General features: G+C 48.2%; 1 protein-coding gene and 1 long non-coding RNA gene across 2 annotated transcripts in view; both read left to right on the top strand.

The window, feature by feature from the left end:
• The window catches only part of LOC135399034 (uncharacterized), a 291,504-nt gene that overhangs the window by 30,965 nt on the left and 235,275 nt on the right, over positions 1-25,264 (top strand). The gene's annotated exons all lie outside the window — the stretch shown is intronic.
• On the top strand, positions 23,711-25,112 carry LOC135397625 (uncharacterized). The gene is made up of 2 exons (XR_010423681.1): positions 23,711-23,959; positions 23,990-25,112. It is a non-coding gene; the product is annotated as an uncharacterized LOC135397625 (long non-coding RNA).

Here is a 25,264-nt window from a genome sequence, read left to right as displayed (position 1 = left end):
ACGCGACCCAATCCGACATGAAGCGGTGGAAGCGTTGGATCCTAGGTCGTACCAGGGTACCTCAAGGCGGAGTGCCACAATCTCAAGTGCCACAACCACAATCTCAAGTGCCACAACTTGGCATCTCAAGTGCCACAACTCAAGTGCCGCAACCACAGATACCACAACCAGCGAGGAAACAAGACGACCCAGGTGCTGCTGTGTCTCCCAATTGGTTGTCTGGCAGTCCCAGGAAAATTTCGTTTTCGGCCGTGTTTCCGGGTTTTTTTACAGCCGGCTCAAGGAACTACACAGCTACGTCAAAGCCTGGATCCCACGGCAAAACCACAAGTGAAACTCGCAGCTGTTTGCGTATTCTTGGGGTTTGCGTCTGTATCCTGGTCATCCTGGTAGTCGTGAAAATGTTCGTCACGGTTCACGGAATAGTAAGCTCGACGACGGAGCAATCGATAACCATCGTGCCATTTCGAGGCTGGAAGGATGAAGAGGAAGGCCTGGGCATTACTATCCATACAGTTACGGAGGATTGGACGACTGATACTTCCGAGGGCGGCATTGCAGCAACAGCAGCTCTGGCTCGTAGCAATTTTTCGACTGAACATTCCACTGCATCTGCGTGATTTTCAGGCGCTACAACGTTTCATACAGTTTATCGTACAGCAGCTGTGGCAAATTGATGGTATGGTCAATAGATAATAGCATGCCAGCTTTACAGCTACATAATGGTGTTTGGGTTTCTATATCGCGAGAAATATCGCTCTCATAGCCGCGAATATTGAACACCGTTATGCTGTAGGTTGTTGTATTTTTGTTTTTCCGCTCCGCAAACAGAAGGAGACATTTACGGACCCTGTACCGAGTGCTGTTTTATCTTGCGATCGTTTCTGGAAAGTATGCTTGAGTTCTGTAAGGGGCGTTGATACCGAAATGTTGGGGATGTGCTATAGCGGTGAAACCGCTCCAGGGAGCTCTGAAGAGGCTCTAAGGAGGAGGCGGTTTTAGCTGCCTCTGATCAGGTTAAATTAGTTAGGTTAGCGAGCTTAGGTAAGGTTAGTTCGTCTAGTGTCACTCTGTCCCCCGTGCACGCTCTAGGCGGTGCCGGCTTTTGCCTGGGCCCCCGTGTCGGCACAAACTGCGTGTTTTTAGTAAACGCTCGCATAGCTTGCGGGTACGTTATTTTCATAGCTTACTTTTAAAACAATTGCGTAAATAATGCAATTTCGGGTTGTTCGCGACAAATAATTCGCAGACACTCGTACAGGTGCAATTTTCTGACTATAGGCTTTGTTACTTCGACAAAAAAGAAGTAGAAAAAGAAAAAAAAACATCAGTCACACTGCTACAGCATATCCAGTGTTGGTTCTAGCTTGGAATGTACTACAATGGCAACATGAATTTTTGCAGGAATTTTCGGCAAACATGATTTTAACAACAGAAACAAATCTGGGGAGTAACAGCGAGCTTGCCGTACTGTATATCAGGGAAGGGTAACGGAAAATGGTAACGGAAACAGAAACGGTATATTACTGAAATTGATTATGGTAACGATAACGGAAACGCATACCACTGTCCTCCATTATACGAAACGGAAACGAAAATTATCGTCCAGTATTGAATTCGGGTAATGGCTATTACTGTTGTGCGAGGACATTTCAGTGACTTTTCATTTTCTTTTTGTATTTTGATGACTCCGTTCTTTGCAATTCTCTAAATACTACACGACAGCATCGAAACAAAGCGTAATATTGGATGTCGAGGGTGCATCACTCGCCTTATCTACTCGTGACATTTCCTACCTACATGACATCAAGACATGACACTTACATAACATGGACTCCATGCATTCTATTCCACCATAGCGTGGGATGACTGCATATGATTTTTATTCTTTTATTTATTTTTTTACTTTCTTCATTTCACTGTGGCTGGACTCAGAGTGACTGACGATAGAAGACTGAATGAAGACTGAAGACATGTTCCTACATCTCTTTACGAAATCTAGCATGATGCACATCCCTACGACGTAAAATTATTTGTCTAGTGTGTACTCGTGACCCCGAAGCAGCACTTTGGCAAAGCAGGGTGCTGACAGAGCCAGACATGCCCTCCTAAGGGGTGCCCTTCAGCATATGCTATATTGCAATTGATTTCATCTCGGAAAAACTGATATATATATCTTTAAAAAATATGTTCGCATTTAGATGGGATACCATGTATAAGCAATATCCATATTCACTCAATGTCTGCAAACGACGTCTGCAACGAAACGTACCGTGGAAACCTGATGGAACTATGTGCCAACATTACCCAAGACCTTCTATAAATATCTCGAGCACGACCTCCTATTGCCCATAGCGTTCGCCCTAGATTTCTCAAAAGCTCCACGAAGGCGAGTAGAGGATTGTGCGGCCGATTGGGTTCGACGTACATACCGCTATATCTTAATTGGTGACGTTGAAGGGACGTGGTTGACCGAGTGTGGTAGCCTCGTATTTTGGTGGTACGGGTAATCATTCTGTAAAGGCCATCTATGCGTATAGGAGAGTTGATCCAACGGTCGCTTTCAGGGTGCCAAGAAACAACTCTCGTTAAGGCGCTACGTTAATTCATCGGATGCGACTCAGTGCGGCTCTTAGATCTCAGTGGCAGTCACCGCTTGAGACAAATTGTCTCTCCCAGATGGCGTCACTGCAGTGATCTGGAAGATGTATTGTCCGCGATTCCCGAACAACACATTCATGGTCTCATTATCAGCTGTGGACTCTCGCCCCTTCATCTTGTCAAAATTGCTGGGTCCGTGACCGCATCCAGCCAACCAACACTCTGCCCTGAAAACACTTGTGTTTCCTTTTTGGACACCGTAGGACTTCGGTCCTCACTGTGAGGCTACTCATTATTAACGCGTTAGCATTGGAGTCCTCGCTAGGCAAGAAGCGCGGCGTGGTCTGTCTGTAGCCACGGCGCGGCGCGCATGCGCGGTGAATGGAGAGGGAAGGAGAGGACGCGAGGTGGCGCTGGCACGTCGGCAGGGCTAGGCAGTGCAGCGTGCAGCTGTGGTTGTCGACTTGTTCGGACTTCAGACGTATCTACGTGGACGCGCCATGGGTTATGAAAGCTGTGCGAAGAAGCGGCGGCGAAAGAAGGCTGACGCTGCGAGGCGGCGCCGCCAAGCTGAACCGGAGGAAGCCCGAAAGGCCCGTTTGGCTGCGAATGCTGTCTTGCATTCGCGTTGTGTAGGGTCGTGTGAAGGGTTGTTTAGCGTTTGCCAAGGCTCATTAAGGGTTGTGCAGCGTTGCGAAGGGGAGTTCCCAAAGCGTTTTCAAGTTTTAATGCTAACGCATTTCTGTCGGATCCACCAACGCACCAACCATGTTTTTTTTTCCACATTACCAGCAGCAACGGGGTAGAGTGATGGCTGGAACCGGAGACATGGAAGAACAAAAGAAATTTTCTCTCCGTGTCTTCAGTTCCAGTGCTGGTAGAATATCGCCACATAAACCTTAATGAGTATGCCAGAAGGAAGCCTCCGAAAGGGGGCCTACGGGCCAGGGTAGCGCCATATTGAATCAGCTACCGTTGCCGCGGCGCATGCAAAAAAAGAATCCGGTAAGCATACACCAAACATAACGCAAAAGACGTTTTTGGAGCAGCAACACACAGCCCTAATCCATGAAACCCTAAAACTTGCAAGAAAGAAAACAAACAGACACACAATAAACGGACACTACACGGACGCCACATGGGGACGCGGTCTCCGCCGCTGCCCCGCTGCCTCGACCAGCTTTGTCTACAAGCCTGGACAGGGGGCGGACAGTGACAAAATCTGTAGCCAACGGAAGCACCGGAGCAAGCGTTGCCAACAGTTTTCGGAATTGCGCCTTCTTTCACGGGCTAAAAATACGCGACGTTCCCTCGACTGATTTAATATGGCTGCCTCTGGTCGCATACATTGAGAGAGGGAAGAGCCCCGTTGAAATCCTTTGCTTTCCTCCGATCCTCCTCCCCGACTTTCCTTCTAGTATCTATGAGTATTTCTATGAGTACCGCCGATGGCGATGAAACTCCCGAATCGTAATCATAAAGTTGTTGTTGTTGTTATGTAAAGGCCTCTTCACCCCTAAAACCCCTGACATCTGACCACACCTGCTATGCATTGAATATTGTCGCGGCCAAGGGAAGGAAAGAAGAAACACCGCACTCGTGGGCGAGCAGGGTCGCAGGAGGAAGAAGAAGGTTACATTGCGTTCCACTATACCGGTGTTCCCCGCCGTCACTGCCCCGTAGTCTCATCTTACCCTCAGCATGAAGCCACATCCTGCCCTGCAGGACCATGCCTACTCATCTCAAGTTCTCCGGATTTCTCGGTCTGGAGCTAAACATCCAATGTCCACTGCACGTTCATCTGCTCTGGGACACGTAGTAGCACCTCATCCTGCTTCCGCCAAAACAACATCTGCACCTTCATCGGCTCGAGGACGTGTACTGGCATCGCATCCTTCTTCCGCTGAACCATCAGGTGCTCTGTCTGGTCTACCAGTGAAAATAGGATTGTCAGCGCTCAACATGGCCCCCCGAAAGGCGTACCACGCGGAGGGCAGAGAAACTGTGGTGAGGGCCTGTTGCTGCATCTTGGCGTCCGTATTGGCTGTAGTTGTTACCGTTCAGTTGTGCTTAATCCTGATGTCGGAAATGAAGCGCACTACGACGGAAGTCTACATGGAAACGCACGGTATCGCTGGCAACCCGAATGATACAGAATATGGACACGGGAGCACTGCAGTTGAGTCCACTCCAGAAGCGATAGTGACAGGTGACGTTGCCCAGAGGACAGGACATTCCCCCCGCTGGTGGTTCGGTGAAAGGGAAGTCCACTACGTCTCGACTGGTTGTGTATCCATAAAATTGAACTGTTAATTAAACGCATAAATATGTTTCCACGGTGCATCTAGGCTGATCATTTATTTACAATAGGAGATTATTATTAGTAGTAGCTAATGTTTTTGCTGACATAGCTTTCTTATGCCAATCTTACGTTTCAGTCTACACGTGAGCTATGGGATTCTTGTGTAACAAATACCTCCTAGCACGTCCTAGCACAAATGACCTAGCACGTCCTTCGGTGTTGGTCATTCTCTGCTTATGTGTATGTGTAAGTCTAACAAGCGATTCATCACGATTGAGTTTACACCTTCATGGTTGCTGCTTCTTTCGATAACCACTGAATTGTTCAGAATAAGAAGAATAAGAACTGCTTTAGTTTTGTGATGATGATGGCCTGTTTCACCACAACAGGTGTGAACGTGTTGAAATAGGGTCTAGAACAAGTTGTCTCTCGTACATTTTTTTTTCTACAGAAAGCGCCGTGGGGAACCTAAAGATATGCTAAAGTAAACGTCGTGTAACTAACATATTCGTTAAGTATGAGTCGTCCTCGTATGTAGGATATTTTGCTCTTACGTTGTGAAGACGCTTATTAGGATATGTAGAAACTTAAGGGTCACGTATACCTCAATAGTATCGCACGCCGTGTTCGAAAGTATTTTGTGACTACGTGGGAGCTATGATATTGCTGGGATATTACGAAGAGAAGGGAAGGCAAGACAAACAGGACAAGAACAAGAAAACTAACGCGGAGCTAAGAGCACAGTCAGTGGTGGGCGCTGCTTTTCTAGTTGGATAGTACGTTAATGTATGTGACATTTACGGTCCGAAAACATCTGCGGGAAATCCAGGCAGAGTTGCAAAGACTAGAATCCAGGTCGCCTTCAAACAATCGCTTCGAAGACAGACAGGAGCTACAGTTAGGTCGTAAAGCAGACCACACCACGCTTTCCAGTTTTGAAGGCGCACAGATGAATAGGGGTATTCGTCCGCATTGCGAAACACAACAATGACAAAGAAATGAAAAAGGAAAATGAAGGTTCCATCGCTCGTGCACCTATAGTGCACCGTAGCCTGGTCTTCCAGATACAGACAACCTACTGTAGCCACCACCATCATAGCCGTAGTAATGCTGTTTGATCAGCGCAACAGACATGCGGAATACCTGCCATCGATGTACGGGCAGCTGGAATGCCAGCAATCTGCCTTCGTGGTACCCCACAATCTAGATGTCAATCCTCACCATGACAAAGCCCCAGAAGATGCCGCCTCGGTCCCTTGCGAACCTATACCACGAGCACCTCAACGCCCATTCGAACTCAATCAGGCCCTCAGCTCAGCACCGGAACAGCCGAAAAGCTACTCCTCATGGATCGTGTTTGTCCTCTTTGTAATTATGCTGGTATTTTCGGACCTCAAGCAGTTCTTCCTGTTCAACAGTAACAATGAAAGCTTGAACTCTACTGGGATGATCCGCCGCTTAGAAAGATCGTCCTTGAAGACAAGAGGTGCAAATGATACGTTCGGCTAAAGCCCACCACAGTTAGATTGCTTTCATGGTAACCCCGACACAATGACGTGTTCCCTGGTAGCGTTACATCACTGGAACCTGAACCTGGAAATTGCTTGTGTGTCTTGTGGAGTGTGTGGCCCGTCCCCTATTTGTTCAAACCATTACACCGTAACCGAGATCGAAACCGAAACAGTGAAACTAGTTGAGAGAGTCTGCTTAGATTGAAGATTAACATGTATCAACTATAGCCCGCCTTACGACTCTACTACAGAACCGTGTAACGATTTCAACATTTGTCTGCGCACGTTGTACGTGGTCTAACCTTGCATACATTTGCACATGCACGTAAATGATGGTACGGATTTGAAGACTGTGCACTTCCAATGTTTTTTTTACACAACCCAGTGGTGGAGCAAATGCGCGACGCAGGATAATGTTGATATTTTTGATAATTTTTGATAATACAAGTGTTCGTCTGGTGCACACACCTCCTTACCCCCTTTAGGCACACCCCTTTAGGCGTGTGCGAGGGTACGGTTTCCTGGACCATGCTTACTATGCTTTCATTCGTGTCTGCTCTACTGCATGGACTAAAATAAAATTTAATGATTCATGACATTTGTGGCAGAAGAACGTATTTGCAGTCACGCGTTCCCATGTAAGTTAAGTGGAAATTTTGAAAAGACTGTTCCATTGGACAATGTCGTCTCCTGACCCGAGGCTCCATCGTCATAAATGAGACCGACAACGGCGAGCACTCTCACCGGCACCACCACCACCTCCATCGTCATAACACGAACGTGGTCTTCACTGCACGTGCGTTTTTCTTTTTCCTTCGTCAGCTATGTTCTCGACTCATCGAAAAGGCCTCACGCTGGTTGGTCATAATAGCTGTATTTGGCTGCCTTCCGGTTTGACATGCTCCTCAATCGATATCATTTACTATTAACGTTACTAAGGAGTTCCTAGATGTATGTATGTTATTTTTATATTTGGCTTTATAAATATTGAGGATACACATTGCTTATTTTGGTTTATTCGCAACACACTTTACGATTTGAGACTTCGAAAACACAAAATCCATCCGTCAGACTACACTATATCCAGTGTCTGTTCTAGGTTTCAATGTGTTCATGATCCAAACATGTACTTTTACGAGAAGTTTCGGGAAAATGATTTTAACAACAACAACAACAACAGAAAAAGAAAAAAAAAATGTGAAGAGTAACATAGTTATTTCAAACGCGATGTCTGCAACCCCGATGGCACTGTGTCATTGGTAGAAGAAGAAGAAGAAGATTCCACCGATTCTACTATACGTGCGTTCTCGTCACTTGAAACCTGCCCTGTAGTTTTCTCTTATTCTCACCATGAAGTCGCATCCAGCACTGCAGGGACATGACCACTCACCTCAAGCTAGCGCAAGTTCTCGGGCAGAAGCTAAACATTCAACGAAGACATCCCCTGCACCTTATGAGGCACGAGGACGTCCACTGGCAACGCGTCCTGCTTCCGTAGAACCATCCGGTTCTTTGTCTGATTTACATGTGAAAATAGGATTGTCAGCGCTCAACATGGATCCTCGAACGGCGCGCAACGTGAAGGGCAAAGAAACTGTGGTGATCCGCTGTTGCTGCATCACGGCGTCCGTGCTGGCTCTAGTTGTCACCGTTCAGCTGTGCTTAATCCTGTTGCCGGATCAGAAGCACACAACCGAGGAAGTCCACAATGAAACGTACGGCATCTATATTCACCGGATTGACACAGATCATGGACACGAGGGGACTACAGTGGAATCCGCTCTAGAAGCCATAGTGGCAGGTGACGATAGCCAAAAGTCAGGACATTTCCCAGCGGGACGTAAGGTGGATGAGAATTTCACTACGATGCAGCTGGTTGTGCAGTCATAATATCGAAGTGTTAATGAAACGTATAAATACGCTACCACGATGCGTCTAGGCTGATCATTTGTTTACTACAGGAGAACAGTTATAATAATGTTTATTTTTCTATTGTCCTGTCCTATTGTACTGAAGGCGCTGTTAGGCACGTAAAACTAAGCCAGACTAAACGTCGTGTAGGCAAAATATTCATTAAGTATGTGTCGTCCTTCTAAGCAGGATACTTTGCTACTACGTTCTTCTAGGAACACTGTCACGTATTCATCAAGATGCCATGCGAGAAGAATGCCGTGTTCGACACAATTTGGTTGCTATGTGGCAACAAATGTAGACATTCACAAGCGTAGCCATTTTATAGTTAATTGCGACCTAAATATATCACTGAAACTTAACTTGGAGCATAAGAAACAACATTGTCCGGACAGCTTGACGATCGTTATCATTGCGCCAAGAAAGTTCAAATCGAATTGAATGAAACCAAATCAACGGATTCCAACGAATACAGACAGAAATCTCAGTGGTTGTCGGACACTGGTCATGACGTGGTCTAGGAATGGTCTAGACGTTTGTGAACGCCAAACTCTCTGATGTGAGAGGTAGGCTGGTAGCACGGGCTCGTGCTCCCCGTGGTATGTGTCAACCAGCTGCCTGACCCTGTACTGCAGGTCGTGAATGAGCAAGCCGAAACACTATGCCTCCACAATTTTTCGCTGTGGAGGTAAACGACGAAGTTATAGCGAGCAACCAGCTACCAGCTGTAATCGAACACAATATACCTTTCCCTCTTTGTAAACAAATGATGTCATAGTGTTCGACAGCGCCATCAATTTGGTAGAGTTGAACTACGCTCGAAGCAAGGGGCGAACAAGGTCGCGCCCGAAAGCCACGGTCTTGAGGGGATTACGCTGGTCCCTGAAAGGGACGCGAACTTCGGTCCTACTTTTCTTTCAATAGGAGGCAGCGAACAACTGCCCATTCGTGGCGCCCTCTACTTCCGATTTGCTTCGGTTTCAGTCTGTCTACCAATGTCATGATGACGTTTCTCGGGTGGAGGTCTATTAGGCAAGATCCGACATCGATCAATGGATCCTATTGTCTTTGGCTGCGTGGCACTCCAAGAAGTAGTAGTAGAAGAAGAACATCCGGGACGCGATCCATCCTTTACCTAGCTGCAACATAGCCTACAAACTACGTGCTCCTTGCTATCCTCTGCGCAAGCTCGAACTATTGGGGCCGTCTCATTCACCCAACGTGCTTCACACTCGCCTCATTTACGACGGCTTTCGAAAGCAGCGTGGCACCTTCAACCGAAGGTGGCACGCCGGCAGATGGTCACGACGGTAAGGTCAGCCACTCGGTAAGCCTAACCCAAGCTCTCGGTCGTAATGGAAACTGTGCTGAAGTTGCCATGCTAATCATCTGCATGTCGGCTCAACAAACAACTTTATTGTGAGATGATGGAAGGGGAGTTTCATCGCCAGGGGCGATACTCTACCCCATTGCTGGTGGTGATGCGGGGAATGAAAGCATGTCGGCTCTTGTCGTCATCGGCATGCTATTCTTCGAGGCTATGCGGGTGAAGGAACTTCAATGATAAGCATAACTGGGATATTCTTGATGATGGTACCACGGAAACAGCTGAGTATGCAGCAACGACACCTTCGGATAACACCACTTCAGTGCCTTCGTCCACCACGAAAGGCAATTCGACAGTGCAGAATTCGAGGTTTGTCGAGAAGTTTACAAAAGAATGATGTCCTGTTTACAGTTAGGTGCTTCCATGGAGCCGATAGGGCGTATGGGAGCCATTGCATTTGCCTTGCCATAGCATAATTATCTTTGATAATACAAGTGCTCGACTGGTGCCGACACCACCTTTTGGGGTGTGCGAGGGTACGGTTTTCTGGCATAAAGATCATGCGTACTATGATTTCATTCGTATCTGCTCTGCTGTATGAACCAAAATAAAATTTAATGATTCATGAGATTTGTGGCAGAAGAGCGTTTCTGTTTGGAGTATGCACGCGTGTCCATGTAAGTTAAGTGTGTATTTGAATGGAGCCTGTTCTCTTGGACCACTGGAAGTGTATATCGTCTCCTGACCCGAGGCTCCATTGTCGTAAGACGGACGTGGTCTACGCTGCACATGCGTTTTTCTTGTTTTTCCTTCTTGGCTCCCGATGTTCTCAAGATATCCGCAGGGCATCACACTGGTTATTCCTAATAGCAGTATTTGAGCTCGGTTGCCTTCAGGTTTGGCACGCCTCTCAATCGATAGCATTTACTGTTAACGTTAGTAAGGAGTTGCTGGATGCTGTCAAAGTTCCCTTTGAAGCCGGCCGAGGACTCTATTAGTATCCCCACGACCAACAAGCTGGATTAGCAAGCGGCCGTTATCACACTGCCAGGCATTTCAACGACGCACAACCCAGGCTTCGTTATCAAAAAACAAACTAGTTGTCAAGCTAAATCAAAGCATGTCGCTCTCGCATGAAACGCAGAATGGCGGGCAAAGGCTACGCGTCTCCAGTGCCAGAACATCTGTCAGTGTCACACATGGGCCCTGGCAATACCACCTGGACAGAGAAAGCCAGCTTGGGCGTCGACGTGACGTAACAACTAAGAGTCAGCCAATCAGGATCGTGCTTTCAGCGGTCGTAGCCATGGAGACGAACCAACGTCGTCTGCGAGTAGTGGTTGAACGTCACCGCGTACAAAATGGGAAAATTTCAAAATAAGGGTCAAAACGGTCACGTATCTTTCTCAAGACTAATTTTTCGGAAAGCGCGTTGCACTTTTCCTCTACAGATTTACGTCTACAGGTTCCAAGTTAGCTACAATCTCATTTGAGAGTTTATGAATTTGCCGCAGTAGCAGACGAATTCCGACTTCATATGTCCATGTAGCGAAGGAGGAAGAGTAGGCAATATGCGGACCTCCTGTATCTAGGTGGTGTTGGCCTTAGGCGGCCCTACGAACAAGGAAGACGACGAAGAAGGAGGAGGACGGCTGCATTCTAGCGTTTGGCTATGCTGGGCTTGAACATTTTGGCTTCCTGCTGGTCTTGCTCCGAAGAAGGCGACCCATACCGATATGAACCAGTCGAAGCCGTGCATGCAAGATCATATAAATGTACCACAAGATGGACCATCCCAAGCGCCAGGACCACAGAAACCACAGCCAGTGCGGGAACAGGACGGCGCAGATGCCGCGTTGACTCGGAAGTTGTGGTCTGGCGGTCCTGGGAAAATTCCGTTTTCAGCCCTGTGGGACGGCTCACAAAACTGCGGAGCCACGACAAAGTCTCGATACGCCGGGGAAACCAGAGACCAAACTCAACAGGGCCGCATATGTATTCTTGGGCTTTGCGTCTGTATCCTGGTCATGCTGGTAGTCGTGAAGGTCTTCGTCACGGTACAAAGAATAGAAGAGCCGACGACGACGCAACTGACAAACATTATGCCATTACCGGGCTACGATAATGAAGAGGAAGAGCTGGCGGTCGTTACGATCCAGTCAGTTACGGAGGATTGGGCGGTTGATAGTTCCAACAGCGTGACAACAGTGACTACCACTCCAGCGCGCAGCAATTTGTCGACTGAACATTCCACTACGTCTGTATGATTTTGAGGCGCTACAGCGGTTCATACAGTTTATCGTGCAGCAGCTTCTTTACCGCATTCTTTTTTTACCTTCCAGAGATCCTTCATCCTGGCACGATAAGTGAACTAACGGCGCACTTACACACTTCATATCCACCTTCTTTATTTGCGTGGCTTCATGGAATAACAACGTGCCCACCTATGTCCCTTTATAGATAATTCATGTTTCCCAAAATTTTGTGACACACCCTTGACAGACCCTCAAATGAGCTATCAACGTACCATACTTCCTATTCAGCGAATATTTGTGATCTTTCAATCTAGTTTTAGTACACCGGGGGACTCCCCGATGTATCCGCGTCCGCATTTCAACGGTATGCAATGCACCGCCGCCACATAACAATCCACAAAACTTTTTTTTTGTTTCATGTTTCATTCTACACCCAAGCACCCTGTGTTAGTTTACATTCTTGACTAAATATCTCAACCCCCCCCCCCTTTCTTTCTAAAACCCACATCTATATTATATTTACTTGCTACTTTCTTCAACCTATGTGAGGCTTTATGTTTGTATGAGATCACCCGAAAGTTTTCTTTTTTCCTCAACAACTCATTTTTTCCCTCAGATACACCTCTTATTAATCTGTTAGGAATGTATCTCCAGGGTATCCCGCTTCAACCAAGCCTTGTATGTGACCTTCACAGCCCGTCAGTTCAGTCTGTGGATGCATGTACTATTGAACGCGTTAGTCATATTTAGCCGCCGAGTTATTCACAGTTTTTGCGATACTCGACCCATGTGGAGTCGACGGCTTTTTCGTTCTGTGTTTGTAGTGCCAACAAACGCTATCCCGATGGCTAACGACAACAAAATCTATATACGGTAACTCCCCCGCCTGTTCTACTTCCTTCGTAAATTTCAAACCCCCTCTATTTTTAGCCTTTAGCGTTTTTAATTATGGACTACCGAACCGCCCAATTTTTAACCCCTTTTTGATATTGAACACCGTTATGCTGTTGTTCTATTTTGTCTTTCTGCTGTTGAAACAGCAGCAGAAACTTTAAGTCGAGTACCGGCCTCGGTGGTTCAGTCGGTAGCGTGTTCGCCTTCTGATCTTGCGGGTTCGAACCCGGCCGAGGACGCCAGCAACTTGGTGGCAGGGTACAAGTTGCTTAAACACGCCGTCTTCCGCGAGGGACGTTAAATGCGGGGGGCTGTGTGATGAGTTTCATCGCACAGCAAAGCAAAGCACTCCACAGACCGATCGCTGTGGCGTCGCTCATGATCTCAGTTGTCTCGCGACGTAAACCCCCAATTATTAGAATTATTATTAAGTCGAGTACTGTTTTATCTTCGTCGTACCATGCGCGACGTGTGAGGCGATCTTTTCTGGAAAGTATGCTTGAACTACTGGGGCGGCTGAATACGGAGATACGAAAATGTTGGGGATGTACTGTAGGAATGAATCTGCTCCAGGGAGCGCTGGGGAACCGGCTTGGATCTAGTTAGATGAGGTCAAGTAAGTTTAGGTAGGGGTATATTCCAGGTTGTGACATTAGAATTCCCCAGGGGGAATACTCTCCCCCACCCCACCCCTGCGCACGCTCTGGGCGGTGCCGGCATTTGTCTGACGCCCTTGTCAGCATCAGTCTGCGTGTCTTTATCAGACGTTATTTTCGTATCTGGCTTTAAAAACATTGTCCTACATATTGCTCATTTCGGTTTATTCGCGACAAAAAACTAAAAATAAAGGCACAATTTGACTGATCTGACAAATGAATACACAAATCTGACATCACGCTTCTTACTTCGAAAAAAAAAAAAAAAGATATCCATCCGTCAGGCTGGATCCAATGTCGGTTCTAGCTTTGAATGTGTCCATGGGCGGAACATGGATTTTTACGGGAATTTTCGGGGGAAATGATTTTCACAACGACAAAAACAAATGTGGGGTTTAACCTAGTGACCTCTCACACAATGTCCGCAACAAAAACGTACTGTGCAATCACGATGACTCTATGCCCTAGGACAATACAGCAGTGTGCAGTATGCAGTGTGACAATACAGTCAAACTCCTTTACAGCGAAACTCAGGAGACAGCAAAAAAAAATTGCAGTAAAGGTTTTTTCGTTAAAAAGGATGTCCATTATTGGACCTATAGGGCTCCAGCGGGACCGCAAAAAAATTTGCCGTAGTGGTATTTTCGTTATAAAGGTGTTCGCTATAAAGGAGTTTGACTGTACTGCGTTCAACGTTACCCACTGCCTTCTGCAAATATCGAGCTCGACCTTATATTGTCCAGAGCGGCAGGTCATAGCGTTCGCCATAGCTTTCCAGAAGGCTCCATGAAGGCGAGCAGAGAATCGTGGTTGGGGACACTGATGGGACAGGCATACCGAGTGTTGTATTCCCTAAACTTGGTGGTACGGGCAAACATTCGGTAAAGGCTTTTTGAATCAAAACCCCTTCGCATCTTAGCAAACCTGCCGTGCATTAAATATTGCACCCACCAAAGGATGGAAAAAAAGAAGAGCCGCACCGTGCAGTAATTATTAAAAAAAAAAGGGTATAGTTCTGTATCGGGACCACTCGTCTTTAAAAATTAGTGAAAGCGTTTGGAAGGTAAATATTGCATAGAAGTGAAAGAAGGTCATATACTGAATGTATGTAAGAATTATAAAATTATGTGGACTAGAACTTTTTATATGCATTTCAACAACTCCATCTGATGCACTCCTAGCGCTGGAGAAACACGGGAATGCTAAACCTAACGGATTCGAAACTTGCCGTCTTACGAAGGGTAGGGTCGTTGAATTCGGCTAAATCACACCTCACTGTAGTGAGGTTAGTTCAGGTTGGGTTTTACTGATTGGGGGGTCTGCCCACCCCCCTCCCCGGTCACGCACTAGGCGGTGTGGGCATGAGACGGTGCCTGCGGATAAATCAGAAGGTCCTCAGTAAAGATGGCGTATCGCCTTCAAGAAACAAGCGATAAAATTTAATTTTTATACGTTTCACGCAATATGCGAGGGTCATTCCTGTGTAATTTCGTTCCTAATTAGTTCCCCTTTTAACTAAAAGCGTTTGATTTTTATTGTTAATGTTTTTTTTCTAAAAAAATGTCAGTGGTCCCGATACGGAACTACATTAAAAAAAGTAATCACATTAGTCACTACATTAGTCATCACATGTCATATATGTCATAAGTTACTTGGATCCGACTTGGCCTTAGTCCCCATCATTACTGCACAGACATAAACAAACATCTCACGCCCCTTTTGTCCTATCCAATCTCCCTTAGTGGCTCACGGCCATTATCTCATTGGTAGAAGAAGAAGAAGAGAGAGATCCTGGATGTGTAGACGATGGCGGAAATCAAACATCCCTCAACTCCTCTTTGCTCAGCTTCTGCTGACCCCGTTGGACGTCTCGCTTGTAGACATTGCCCTACCTATGCCCCCGCCAGTGCCAATTTCCGTCCAGGTTCTCGATATATTTCGTCCCGGCGCGAAGCACACCTCCTTGAATCATCTCCAGACTGTGTTGAATTGCCATTTTTCTCGGTTCTCCGATCACCTCATCATCGCAACTGATGCATCTGTCTCGGACGAGCGGGCCGGTGTGGGTATTGTCATCCCGCAACTTGACGCCCGTTTCCCTATCCGCTTGCCCGACTATACACCTGTTTACGAGAGCGAGTTCCTGGCAATGGTCCTCGCACTACTCAAAGTGCCCCCGCTTTTCTGTAAGGCACTTCTCATATCCGACTCCTTATCTGTGGTATCGGCCTTGGACTGTCGCGATAGCTCGTTGTTCCCAGTCCTGGCCTCACTCGCCCCCTCTCACATATCACACCTAATTGTAACCTGGGTTCCAGGCCATTGTGGGCTCCCGCTCAACGAGGCCGCTGACACCCTGGCGAAGATGGCCCTGTCCGGCCCCGTGCTTCCTATCCTCCCGCCGGTTGCTGCCGTTGTCCGTGCCCGTTACAAACGCTATCTATCCCTTGCTCGGCCTCCTCCCGGCCTCGGCTATGAACACCTCTCTTTCGCTTGGAACCCGCGCTATTGCCGCTCTCGACGTGCAGAAGTCTGTCTGACGCGTCTCCGGTGTCTTGCCCTCCCGCTTAACTTTTACCTCCATCGCAGTGGGGTGCAACCTTCCCCAGGGTGTCCTGCATGCGGTCACGACGAAACCCTCCAACATTTTGTTCTCGACTGTAGTACCTACCGCCGCCTTCGCCTACAGTCCCTCACCCTTCCACTGCTAAGGTTCAGCGTGCCCCTCTCATTATGCGCATTACTCTCGTTCGGTGCGTCCCATACCGGAAAATGGAATCCTGTCATCGCAGATAATCTCATTTCATTCGTTGCCGGCTCCAACCGGTTCTAGCCCTTAGTGTCACTGTCACACTCATATCATACTGAATTAGCCCTGGCCAATCTCCCTTGCGGATCGCGGCCATCTTCTTGGGGAGAAGAAGAAGAAGAAGAAGGTTGCATAGCGTTCCACTGTACCTGTGCTCTCCGTCGTCGCTCGAATCCTGCCCCGCATTTTTCTCTTATCCTCAGCATGAAGCCACATCCTGCACTGCAGGATCATGCCCACTCACCTGAAGTTGGCGGAAGTCCTCGTGGGGCAGAACCTAAACACCCAAGGAGAAAGTCCGCTGCACGTCCATCCAGTCAAGGACACATAGTGCTACCGCATTCGGCTTCCGCCAAACGACCTTCTGCACCTTCACATGCTCGAGGACGTCCACCGGCAGCGCATCCCGCTACCGCAGAACCATTCGATTCTTTCTCTGATTTACACGTGAAAATAGGATTGTCAGCGCTCAACATGGAGCCTCGACCGGCGCACAACGCGGAGCGCAGAGGAACTGTGGTGAGGGCCTGTTGCTGCATCTTCGCGTCCGTAGTGACTGTAGTTGTCACCGTTCAGCTGTGCCTAATCCTGTTTCCGGATCTGAAGCGCACTACGGAGGAAGAGTACAATGAAACGGAGGGTATCTATATTGACCGGGTTGATACGTACGATGGACACGAGGGAACCACACTGGAATCCGCTCTAGAAGCGGTAGTGACAGGTGACTTTAGCCAAAAGTCGGGACGTTTGGTGGACGAGAACTCCACTACGTCGCAGGTGGCTGCTGTGCAGTCATAATATTGAACTGTTAATGAACCGTAAAAATACGCTGTCATGATGCATCAGGCTGATCATTTGTGTGCTACTGGAGAGAAGTTATAATTCCGTCATCTTTCTAACCTCGCTTCTAAGGATAACCTCACAATGCAGTATTTACGTAAGCTACGGGATTCTTCGGTAACGAAATACATAGAACGATGTGTGGCATTTTTGTGTGTCTCTGTCGCAACTCGCTAGCAACGGCGATTTTTTTTTTTTTTTTGTCTTCCACGGCGAGCCTGGGAGGTGGAGCGGGTCTCGTCACCGTCTGTGCTGTCCGAAGCTTTCCCTGGGTCGTCGGGTAGACTTTTCAGACGAATGTCAGTACAGTTCTCCATGAAGTGTGCCCAGGACGTATACAATACGTATAGCATATATGTATACGTACTACGTATACGTCCCCCGCTCCTTCCTGATACCCTCTCCCTCCCCATGTGTCTGAGCGCTGCTCATCTGCAGTTGCCTCGCGGACACTGACACGGAATTTTTTTATATATATTTGGATGATTAGTGAGGCGGATTCATCACGATTGGACAACCCTACAAACCTTCATGGTTCAGACCTTCAAGTATGCAGAATGAGGGGGAAAAAAAGAGGGATATTAAAGTATGTTCTTACTGTTTTGTTGTTCTTTGCAAAACAATAACCACAATATTATCATTATATTTTTGTGATAATGAGTGCTGTTTCACCGCCACATGTGAAATGCTTGTTGAAATTATGTTGTCTCGTATGTTCTCATGTACAGAAGGCGCAATAAGGCACCTAAAACTAAGCCAAATTAATCGCCGTGTAGGCAAAATACTCATTAAGTATGAGACGTCCTTGTAAGCAGGGCACTTTGTTCTTATGATCTTGAGACGATCATGTATACAGTAAGAGGATCGCATGTCGTGTTCGATACAATGGACCGTCTGTGACGTGTACGCGTCGCTCCTGGCGGCGAGAGACGACATGATGGGAACAGGGGCGGGTCTAGGATTTTCCCGGGGGGGGGGGGTCCCCTATGGACCCCTATGGACAAGTGCCGCGTGCATGCTCGGATTGGTCAATCGAACCCTAATGTTCAAGGTATGAAATTGGGGGGGGGGGGTTCGGACCCCTGGACCCGTCCTCTAGATCCTCGCCTGGACGAGAAGACTACGAAGCAATGATGACAAATTAAAACCACGTGGGCGTAGCTCGCATTTTTTTAAGGATATAGCTGGATAACATTTGTTTTGAATGGTATAGCCCGCTCCTGTGGAAGCACACGACACGTGATGCACCCCAAAAAAACCACACGAAGACTTGTTAAGGCATGTTCATAACACGCCATGTTTTCATGCCAACTATCATGGCGACGCTTGTGCAGTTCGACGCAACACATTACAGTCATAATTACAGCATTGCGAGAAGCTTCAAAGCGCATGCGCCAACACCGGCAAAGAAAAAACTGTTGGGGACGGAGACTGTGACACGTGAGTTCTTCGTCGTCATCCACACATCTCCACGTCCATCTTTCTTCATGCGCCCAACGGCGCGAATGGAAAGCTCTCGCTTCATTCAGTGATCCTTGTACGATGGGAAACGGAAGAATCATACACCGACATTTATGCCTTTCATGTTTCGGCAGTTAACTCATTATACGTATTGCGAGAAAAGGCTCCGCGAACTCGCGTCACAGCCTACAGCATGTTTTCATGTCAACAAACATGGCGGCGCCCGCCAGAAGTGGCTGGGCATGCGCATACGCGTACCCACAAATGGTCATTTGGTACGTATGTGGGAGCTATAATTGGATGTTACGAAGACAAGACAACAAGACAAGACACGAAAAAAAAAAAAATCAAAGAACGCAGGCGGACTCACCAACACAGTCGATTATGCCCTGCTTTTCTAGATAGATACTCCGTCTTACGCAAATTTATGTAAAAGTTACGGCCTGTAGACATTTGCGGGAAGTCCATGTGAGATGCTGCTAAGATTCCAAGCCAGGTTTTGCGCACAACTTTGCCGACGAATGACATGCTCTAGAATTGGGTCGTAAAGCAGGAGGCACCACCGTTTCCACTTTTGAAGGCGCACAAATGAATGGAGGTTTTCTTCCGCGCTGAGAGGCAAAGACAAACACGTGAAAAAGGAAAATGGCCATTCTCCGTTGATTACATCAGTAAGAGGGCCTCTGTTGCCTGTCTTCAACGGTGCGCTAGCGTCCGTGTGGGTATGCGTCGGAAGGCGTTGCTCTATGTATACAAATGTTACGTTCGCCATATACAGGAGTATGGATGTGTCGTCATCTCCCATCTTCCCGACTGCCGGCTGAGGAAATTGTTTATATTAGAGAGGAAGGGCGATATGCTTATGCCTGGGCCTTCCTAGGTTCACTGCCAACGATGCTCTGTATCTTGAGTCCCATGTCCTGCCGCTGAAGGATCGCTTCCGCCTGCTAACCGTGAACACTCTGCTCTCATTGTTACAGAATCCCCTTGCTTTAGAGCATAATGACTCTCTTAAATATATGCGATCCTGGATGTGTAGACGATGGCGGAAATCAAACATCCCTCAACTCCTCTTTGCTCAGCTTCTGCTGACTCCGTTGGACGTCTCGCTTGTAGACATTGCCCCACCTATGCTCCCGTCAATGCCAATTTCCGTCCAGGTTCTCGATATATTTCGTCCCGGCGCGAAGCACACCTCCTTGAATCATCTCCAGACTGTGTTGAATTGCCATTTCTCTCGGTTCTCCGATCACCTCATCATCGCAACTAATGCATCTGTCTTGGACGAGCGGGCAGGTGTGGGCATTGTCATCCCGCAACTTGACGCCCGTTTTCCTATCCGCTTGCCCGACTATACACCTGTTTACGAGAGCGAGTTCCTGGCAATGGTCCTCGCACTACTCAAAGTGCCCCCGCTTTTCCGTAAGACACTTCTCATATCCGACTCCTCATCTGTGGTATCGGCCTTGGACTGTCGCGATAGCTCGTTGTTCCCAGTCCTGGCCTCACTCGCCCCCTCTCACATATCACACCTCATTGTAACCTGGGTTCCAGGCCATTGTGGGCTCCCGCTCAACGAGGCTGCTGACACCCTGGTGAAGATGGCCCTGGCCGGCCCCGTGCTTCCTATCCTTCCGCCGGTTGCTGCCGTTGTCCGCGCCCGTTACAGATGCTATCTATTCCTTGCTCGGCCTCCTACCCGCCTCGGCTATGAACACCTCTCTTTCGCTTGGAACCCGAGCTATTGCCGCTCTCGACGTGCAGAAGTCTGTCTGACGCGTCTTCGGTGTCTTGCCCTCCCGCTTAACTCTTACCTCCATCGCGGTGGGGTGCAACCTTCCCCAGGGTGTCCTGAATGCGGTCACGACGAAACCTTCCAACATTTCGTTCTCGACTGTAGTACCTACCGCCGCCTTCGCCTGCAGTCCCTCACCCTTCCGCTGCTAAGGCTCAGCGTGCCTCTCTCATTACGCGCATTAATCTCGTTCGGTGCGTCCCATACCGGAAAATGGAATCCCGTCATCGCAGATAATCTCATTTCATTCGTTGCCGGCTCCAACCGGTTCTAGCCGTTAGTGTCACTATCACACTCATGTCATAATGAATTAGCCCCGGGCCAATCTTCCTTGCGGATCGCGGCCATCTTCCGGGGGAGAAGAAGAAGAAGAAGAAGAAGGTTCCATCGCTCGCGCCCATCCGCTTAGTGCACCATAGGGTTGTCTTCCACATGCAGGCATGCTACTATAGTGCCACCAAGACACCACCATCATAGCCGTAAGCCTTGCTGTTTCACCAGCGCAACAGACAGGCTGAATACGCACCACCGATGTCCGGGCAGCTAGAATGCGAGCGACCTCCCTCCGTGGTAGTACTGGGCAGTCTAGATCACGCCCAAGCCCCACAAGATGTCATCCCTGGCGCACCTATGCCAGAAACACCTCAACCTCCAGGCGAACTCAATGGGGCCCTGGGTTCACCGCCGGAACAGCGAAAGATCTACTACTCGTGGATCCTGTTTGTGCTGATTGCGATTATGGTGGGAGCTTCGGTCCTCAAGCAGATCTTGCAGTCCCGCATTGGCAACCATAGCTTGGACTCTAGTGGGACGATCCGCCGCTTGGACATCTCGTCCTCGATGACCAACGGCACAAATGAGACGTTCTACGGGGCCCGTCACGGTTAAATTGCTTTCATGGGAACATCGCTATAAATGGCGTGTTCGCTGGTGGCGTTCCACCACTTAGAGGAAGCTTGCGTGTCTTGTGGAGTATGTGACTCGTCCCATATTTGTTCAAACCATTATACTGCCTTTGCAACGTAAACCAGATTGGGCCGTGCGCCCCAATTACTAGCTAGACTGCATACGAAATGGTCAAAGAGGAGACGTTGTTGGCATGTGTAGCGATATAAAAATGGAAATAAAAAATAAAAGCTGGCATTACACGCTAACGTGTTTGTGTGATATCATAATTTGTGGCTGTATACCCATAGACGACTATGACCATAGTACACGCCACGGTGATCTGGCCAACGACGTGTCCAAGGAATTTATACGATGTCACGAAATTACTGGTGTCCTAGCCTGGGTTCATCCGCATACTCGGTAAGACATCAGGCTACGAACTGATCCACCGAAGCACGGTGTAGCGTTGAAGATTGATCGAAATCTGGCGTAGCGTTCTCAAAACTGTTTTCCAATGTCCACAATTGCCGTCACGATCTATTTTTTTTTTCTCCTTTGATTTCTCTCTCTTTCTCTCTTTTCTTTTTTTGCTCTTAGTGCTCCTAAAAACGTCGATATCAACAGCCGAGTCTTGGCGTGCACGGCACATCTTGTATACGTCTCTTAGGGTGGCAAATATCTCTCCATTACGGGGTTTCGGGATATCTTTAAAACATATATATTATAAACATACCTAAAGTAACACCAACGCCACTAAGACCTGCACGTTATGCTCAGGAATTATTGACTGTAAAGGAACAACCCCAAGATGACCTTCCCCCGGCGAAGAGTTCTGCTTCAAGATATTCCTAGTTAACTTCAGCGAGACAGAAAGGAATGAACCATTCAAAGATATCAACATTTCTCTGTGCATGTTGTATGTGACCTGGCCTTACATATTTTTCCACATGCACTCAAATGACAGTACTAAAGTGAAGACTGTGCAATGTACTAAACGTCATGGAGTAGTGGGAAATATGTGCCGCATGTGAGCTGCCAGGGATGTGACAACGCGGTGATAACTTGTGATCTATATGCCCGACGTGGGTTCGTTTGGCGCCACCGCACCTCTCCAGCCCGACTGATGCCATGATTTCTTTACATCGTACCGTCCTGCCTAGAGCATTGCACGGGCCCGGGATTACCCGGAAGCCCGAGCCCGGCCCGGCCCGTGGGTCGGGCTGGGCCGGGCTTGACAACGCCGGACATGGTCGGTCATGTACGCGTACATATTTCACTTCACGAGACTGGACAGCTGAATTTTCTTTTCTTTTTCCCCATTGGGTATGGGATATCAGGTATTCTCATCTGAGAAATATCACTTTTTTACATGTGATCATGCTTATTTCGTGAATGGGTCTGGATTTCACGCGTGCACTCACACATATTTGGGGACGATTGGTGTGGGGTCCTGCACGAGCGTCAGTTAGATTAGGTGTTGGGCCATATTTCGTTCTCGTGAGGGTCCGGCACGAGGGTCAGTGATGTTAAGTGTTCTGACATATTTCGTTTTTATGAGAGTCCGGCAAGAGGGTCGATTAGGTTAGGTGTTCTGAAATATATTTCGTTCGCGTGAGAGTTCAAGAAAGAGGAACTAACACCGGAGCATGTGTAATAGAGCGGCGATGAGTCTCTCTTGAACCGCAATGTACATACGCCCACGCGCCGCTGCGCGCTTCGGTCCCAAGCAAGCAACCACCAAGCACAGAGCGGCTTGCCGGTGGAGAAACACAGCCGCTGCTGCGTTAGAGTGTATATCCTGATTCTCCACCAATTAGCTGCGTCCTTTTCCTTGCTGCGTTGTGCTCTTTAGTAAATCTAAATACGCCTCCGAACCTCGAGAAGAAATAGAGCAGAGGCGGGCTTGGACCGGGCCTGAGCATGGAAACAGTCGGGTACGGGCTGGGCCCGGGCCGGTGGAGTCGGGCTCGGCCGTGTACGGGCCGTAGCAGCCGGGCCTGGGCCTGGTACGGGCCTGAAAATTAGGCCCGTGCAGTGCTCTAGTCTGTACGGACGCTGCGCATCAAATGCAAGCACAGATAGCAGGAGCCCTGCCATCCGTGCTGGCCATTTGATGCACAGCGTCCGTACAGACCGTCTCCCAGTTGGTGTATTTGCATACTTGCGCAATTGGACCAGCTGTATACACAGACCAACGCTTCGTACCTGTCTTTCAATTTCGATATCTTCTCAATCACTTTTATTTATTATAAATGTGTTCACGAGCGTAAGAATTACTGAATTTTTAGGCCTAACATAGAAGGAGTACACAAGCAGTTATACAATATTACAATTACAGCAGCATTACAATAGATTTCGGGAGCGTGATTTGATGAAGGGGCACAGTTCAGTTGATTCGTCTATGAATTTGGATTGAGCTCATGTGACGAATGCAAAGACGACAAATGGCGTATACGTGTATTGCATCCAATGCCGATGTGACAGGCATCTTGAAATATAGGCGGCGTGTACTACAATGTATCACTACGGTGCGCTAGAATGTTGACCACGACCCACAGCCACGACCACAGCGGGTGTGAGGAAGAAGAGGAAGAAGAACGCCTTTCACCATAGCATCACGTCCTGGGTCTCACAGCTGCACGCTCGTTCGTTTTCGGAGTTTTCAGACTCTGTTTCCACCGCTACACAGAATGAAGTCCATACTTCCAGGTCTGCCCATTCCTAGTCCCGCGTACCCAGCTCTGCCCATGCCCAATCCTGTGTACCAGTACCCTCCTTACCCTCCTCATGAAGACAGCCACGGAAGCAACGTGTACTTTCCTCCACCACTCCCACCAGGAGCTTTCAACTTTGGACAGGAACCGCATCCTCCAGCACCTCCTCCCGTTTTGGGACATGCAACAGTCCAAATGCCACAGCCTGCACCTCCCTTAGCAACAGGTAACAGAGCCAAAGAACGAGCATTGACGCCGTCTTCGAATGTCACCACCAAGGGTGCCGGTCGAACTCAGATGGCGATGTTCTATTGCTGCATTGGGGCCTCCATAACAGTTGTGACTATCGTCCTTTTAATGTACTTTATCTTCACGGCGGAGCCTAGGACAAGTACGATGCTAGGCGGCGTGTACAAGGTTGCCATGAGGGCTAATGAAGGCGACAACGCAGACGCAGAAACTGAAGATGAGATAAGCACGGTAGAACCGGCACGGACGACGACGCTGAGTAACGCGATTGGACATCGAATAGCGTGTATCGGCACTGGGCGTTCGACTAGTGAAAATTCCACTTTGTCGCTAGTGGACATGGAAGTTTGATATGCGACCATTACTGTGCTCAACCAGGGGCGGATCCAGACCCTCAAGTGGGGGGGAGGGGGCGATCGCTCCCCCTGGACTCTCTTCTGTGCTCAACGAGGCCTTTGTAAGTGCCGGCTGATACATTTTCGTGTTTCATAATATAGTCGCCATTTATATAGTCAAGGTGCCTTTTTTTTTTCACATGCGTGATGTGTCGTTATTGCCAATGGATGTACAGCCCTAGTTGGTACATGTCTGTATAGTCTGAGCATAAAGGCGGACAACGTGAAGGACGGAAAACGCGCGCAACACATACGGGCTCCTGCTAACAACTAACGTTTATTGCTTCGGTAAGAGACGAAGGAAAACATGCGCGGGGTTCCACCGCGTGCATCTTCCATCGTCTCTTGCCGAAACAATAGACGTTAGTTTTTACTTTGAACCCGTATGTGCTGCGCGTGTTTTCCGTCCTTCACGTTGTCCGCGTTTTCTATGCTCCGATTTTACAGGTATCGTTATTGTTTTTCGCACGGAGAACTGGAATAAAATTTTCCTGCCATAGCCTCTTCCATTCCAACAGTTTTCTTTTCTTGTGTCGCAGCATGCAGTCACTTTGTTTGGCACCTAATATCTGTCTCCGGTGGTTGAGGAGGGGGCTTGCTCTTTCAGGCCTTCACTGGTGAAATAATGAATATTGTCGACGATTCAAAAATCGTAA

Source organism: Ornithodoros turicata, chromosome 6 (assembly GCF_037126465.1).
Source record: "Ornithodoros turicata isolate Travis chromosome 6, ASM3712646v1, whole genome shotgun sequence".
Taxonomy (NCBI): Eukaryota; Metazoa; Arthropoda; class Arachnida; order Ixodida; family Argasidae; genus Ornithodoros; species Ornithodoros turicata.
The sequence above is the reverse complement of the archived record's forward strand: the minus strand, read 5'-3'. Positions and strand labels throughout refer to the sequence as shown.